This window comes from Gossypium hirsutum, chromosome A09 (assembly GCF_007990345.1).
Source record: "Gossypium hirsutum isolate 1008001.06 chromosome A09, Gossypium_hirsutum_v2.1, whole genome shotgun sequence".
Lineage (NCBI taxonomy): Eukaryota > Viridiplantae > Streptophyta > Magnoliopsida > Malvales > Malvaceae > Gossypium > Gossypium hirsutum.
The window spans coordinates 2,561,013-2,565,947 of NC_053432.1; the positions used below are offsets into that span (position 1 = coordinate 2,561,013).

The 4,935-nt window shown below is 37.9% G+C and overlaps 1 long non-coding RNA gene across 1 annotated transcript; it reads right to left on the minus strand.

Moving 5' to 3' along the window:
• Positions 1–2,201: 2,201 nt before the first annotated feature.
• LOC121206598 (uncharacterized) lies at positions 2,202–4,400 on the minus strand. The gene is made up of 4 exons (XR_005901665.1): positions 3,714–4,400; positions 3,503–3,580; positions 3,355–3,397; positions 2,202–2,363 (listed from the first exon to the last, which is right to left on the minus strand). It is a non-coding gene; the product is annotated as an uncharacterized lncRNA (long non-coding RNA).
• Positions 4,401–4,935: the final 535 nt, after the last annotated feature.

Consider the following 4,935-nt stretch of genomic DNA (forward strand, 5'->3'; position numbering starts at 1 on the left):
ACTTAATGATTTTTGCATGAAAAGAAAACGAATAAGAAAATATTAGCTAATTGATTACTTAAGGTTTAACTAATCATAAGTTGTATTATCTGGATGGATTATAATGCAAAAAGATAACTTATATTTGTAGACAAGCTAAATTGCTCGTAGTCTATGGAATTAGATTGAGCAAATGATTCATGCCAGGACTATTATGTTGTCTATAAGTCCAATTGTAACACCTCCAAAATACATAGGGTTAGAAATTTAACTAATTACCAAGAAATAGACCTTAGTTTTGATGGTTAAAAGCATAGGAAACTCCTTAGAGAACCAAAATTCAAAACCCCACTCTTCTTATATTCTTCTATTTTATTTTAGCAACCAATGAGCCAATGCCAACTAAGATTAAGCATTCTCCTTCTCCCTTGTACCCAATTTTAAGCCACACCAAACTCATTTCTCTCATTTCTTTTTCTTCATTTTCGACAAAAAGGGGTATTTTATCATTCAACCCTTCAAATTTCTGTAACTTTAACTATTTAATCTCTTTTCCTAGTTACATGTGAATTTCTACCTTTTTTCCAATCCTAACTAGAATTTTCTCTCTCTTCTCTTTAATTACATCATTTTCTTTTATTTCCCTTTTTCTTTCATAAAAATTGTACATTCTTTGCTGGAAACTAATCTTTTGAAATCCCAAATCAAAATTAATCCATGATTTAACATGTTCTCCCTCCATGCGTCGAATCTATCATCAATAATCTTCGAAATCCCATCAAAGATAGGTAAGTATTCTTGTTTTTAATTAGGTAGAATCTGAAAATTTTGGAATAACATCGTCCTTGACAAATCTTTCAAATCAATTACGAAGCTTTTACAAGCTTTCCTAAAAATATTGATAAGTTTGATAAATCTTGAAAATCGATATTAATTCTCGTGTAATTGTCTGTTGAAAGACTCGTTATAGGTATCCCGAATCAAACTTGGATGTGAAGATCATCGTTCAAAACCTCAGAAGTCAAGTGTGTGTTCTTTTATGAGAAAATCGAGGCAAATCAAGCCTAGGTTAGACCACATGGCCATGTCCCCCTAAAACCTTAGGTTTTCGCTTTTCACATAGTCGTGTCTTCCCTATAAGTATATTTTCCAAAACACTGCATGGCCACAGTCTCTCACATGGCCTAGCCACACGGTCTTGTACCCCCTCCACACAGTCTGGTCACATGATCATATGTCCCTTATAACTCAAAATTTATAGTTTTGACCTAGAATTTTATGTTTTGGATAGATTAGTCCCTGAATAGGTTTCAAATTTCTTTTAGTGAATTAAAATATGCAATTAGGTCCCTAATGATAAGAAATATGCTAGAATTCAAGATTGATCGATTTATTGTAGTATTTATTTATATTTATGAATAATTGCATGAATTATGAATAATATATGTTGCTATTATATCTATACTTTTGATTGTATGAAACGACATGCATATAATACTGAAAACAAAATACATGAAAAAGAATAACTATGCTACTGATTTGCCATGTGTTAGTACATTAAATTCTATCATACTTTGCTTGAATTCAATATGTCATAATGCATTACATAGGTTGGGAAGATATGTATAGAGGATGAACAAGCAATTTATTTGCAAGAAAAATGGCGGTGCAAAGTCACAGTCATGCTACAGTTCTTATATGCAAATTGTTGTATACCTATAGCCAAAGGTAGATTCCATTTGTGAGTACTGTTGTGAATCCGCAGCCAAAGGCCAATTCCAACGACGGGTTTATTCTGTAAAATCTATAGCCAAAAAGTAAGTTTCACCTGTAGGACTTTTGTTGTGAATCCACAGCCAAAGGCGAATTCCAATCGTGGGGATTTGTTGTGTTCCAACCGTTGGGACTTACTGTGTAACACCCCAAACCTGGCCTAAAAGTTAGGCCCGAATCCGGCGTGTCACATTGAAGTGTTTTTCGAAAACCTTGTTTCCATTGAAAACCCTTCTTATTTATTTAAAACTTAAGTCTCAATTTGTGTTTGTTAATTTCAAAATATGGCTTGTTGAAAAGTTGTATACTTTTAAAACCTTAATTGTTGTTATAATTGAAAACCAAGTAAGTTGCAGAAGCTTTATAAAAGTTTGTAGTTTGCGAAAATATGTTGATAAAAAAAACAATTAATGTTTTTAGAAAACTGAGTTTTACTTAAAGCAGATAATAAACGTAACAACTAAAAATCCCCAAACTAAAACAAAATCCAAAGAGGCCTTATTACAAAATTTTAAACCCAAATCAGAATTTAAAACAGAATTAGGGTCCAAGTAATCGTATGGCCATCTCCGAGTCCCTCGCAGCACCGATCCACTAACACTGGGGATTATCTGAGGAAAAAAAAATAAAAGACGGGGTAAGTTTGGAAAACTCAGTGTGTAAAGTATCCCAACCAGAGCCCAAATCAGTTCAAGCTTTATTGGGCCTAAGCCCTATTCAGAAATCAGAATTAACTGGGGCTTAACCCATATCAATATTAATTTGGGCCATAGCCCCTTACAGTTTCAGAGCATACTGGGCCTAGCCTATATCAGTATCAATCTAGGCCGTAGTCCTATTACAAGTTGAGATCTATTGGGCCTTGCCCATATTAACACAGTTGGGCCCATTTCAATATGGTTGGCCCATAACAAAACAGTCTCATATGATTAATGCATGATAACCCCATCCAACCCTGCACTTGCCTCCGTCTATCCCTACACTTCCTGTGGGGAATAAATCACCCACGCCATCATTACACTTACAGTGTTAGCACCGGTTGCGGCACTAACTATAATCCGCAGCAAAGCTGCTTATATTAGAATATGTGGCACAGCCACCAGAACGGGTTCTTCCTCCATAACAAAACCCAACCCCATGCAGTATGACATGTATGCAGAATATATATAATTAACAAGGCATGCTTCAGAAAGGCAATCAGATTATAGCGTAAGAACATTTATTTACCCTCGAGGGGCGTACTTATAAACTTACCCCTTTAGGGGTATTACGGTAATTCTACCTTACAGAGGTATTTCAGTAATTTTATCAGTTTTTTTAGGGTTTCATGCTCATTACAGTTATTAACGTGTCTTCAGAATACTTACCAGACGTTTTTACCGAAATGGGCCCGTTGCCCATTACTCAATTTCGGACCATCGAAGCCCAAATTCACCGAGGTGCACGAAATTGCGCACTTTGCAATCTTACCATTGAAGTTACCAAAATTATCGATACAAACAATCCCACGAGCGCTCACACGCTCGCAAGTTCTTGAAATGCCAGCTTTTCGGCATTTCGGCTTTTGTCGATCTAGTCTACTAGTGGGTGTCGTTTACACACCTATTTTTTGACGAAACATTGACGAGTTCCACACACGAGTTGCCTACAATCAGTTACTAACACGTTAAACTATGAATCCATAACAACTTATATACAAATCCCCTTACCAATAATCGGCCATTAACACTTTAGGCACTAAAGTTCTTACCTTTGCCGAAATATGGACTAGATCTAAATCTAGTTGTTCCAATTATCCAAGCCCTTGATCAGTAGCCTTTAATCCACACTAGAGCAAAACAAATTAAATAACACCACTAAACCCTTTTAGTTTAGTCGACAGGCACCCTTTGTATATAAGGGTTTTCGGCTCTTCTTTAAATCCCGAAATAAAGAATGGAAAGAAGATTCCGAGTACTTACCACCAACGATGTACTTGTTAAGAGCGTTTCCAACACTTCCCCAATCTTAGATCCACAGTGAATCCAATCTTAAAATGCGAGTAGAGAAAAGAACTAGATATTAATTCCCGAATCACTACGACTTATGAAGGTTTCGGCTTCTAAGGAAAGAATAGAGAATTCGACCACAAAGAAATTCGGCTAACAAGATGTGAGAGATATGGATGAAGAGGAGAGGAAGAGAAAAGAAAATAGAAGAGGGAAGATAACAGTAGAGATTCGGCTTTGAAGGAAATCAAGGAAGGAAGAGATGAGAAAAAGAAAGAGAGAAAAGAAGAAAGAATTCGGCTTTAGGTAAAACGAAAAAATAAAAGAATGAAAGCAACCGACAGAATTCAGCCCCTAAAGAACCTACACCTATTCGGCAACTAAATAATCGATACCCCCTACAAACTAAAAATGCTAATTTACTACACCAAACTCTCCTAGCCGAATATGCAACTCCGAAGTCCTACTTTCGGTAAACCACTCCCTCTAATTCAAATCCCTTGAATTTAGCCCGTAGCAAAGTTTGAATTTCACTCAAACTCCTTCCACCGATTAGCAGCATCCTTTTATCCACTCCTTGTACCGCTTTACCACGCTACCAAGAGAGTCCTGATCAGACTCCAACTCCTTCCCCACGCGTGCAGCAAAAACCCAACCTTCCGTGTGCGAGGTGAGGCTTGAACCCCGGACCTCCGTCCGCCAGTGCTGCTGGCCACTGCACCACGCTTCTTATTTTACTAATATAGGGTCACAATTAATTATAAGCCTTACCCGCTGAAGCTCCGGTCCACTTAAAAAGTAAAGGAGAAATTCGCCTTCCCCGCCACTCGAACCTGCGACCTCCCGAAAACCTAGCTACACTGCTTGCCGCTGCGACACTACCTCTTTTGTTATAATACGACTGCGTTTACTTATAAGCCTTATTCGCTTCAGTCACGAGCTACTTCAAAAATAAAACAAGTTTCGCTATCCTGTGTATTCGAACTCGCGACCGCTGGGTCTCCTTAGCACGTGGCTGCTACTGCGCCAAGGGCGCTCTTTATGTCAAACTTCATTCGCAACTTCCTTTAAGGCCTATCTTTACGCCACCTGGTTACCAAAAAAAACAAACGTTGCGCGCGTCGTGCCTCAAACCCCATCCTCCCTTCCTCCTGCCTAGCGCCCCTAGCCACTGGGCTAGGCACTTCATTTGTGT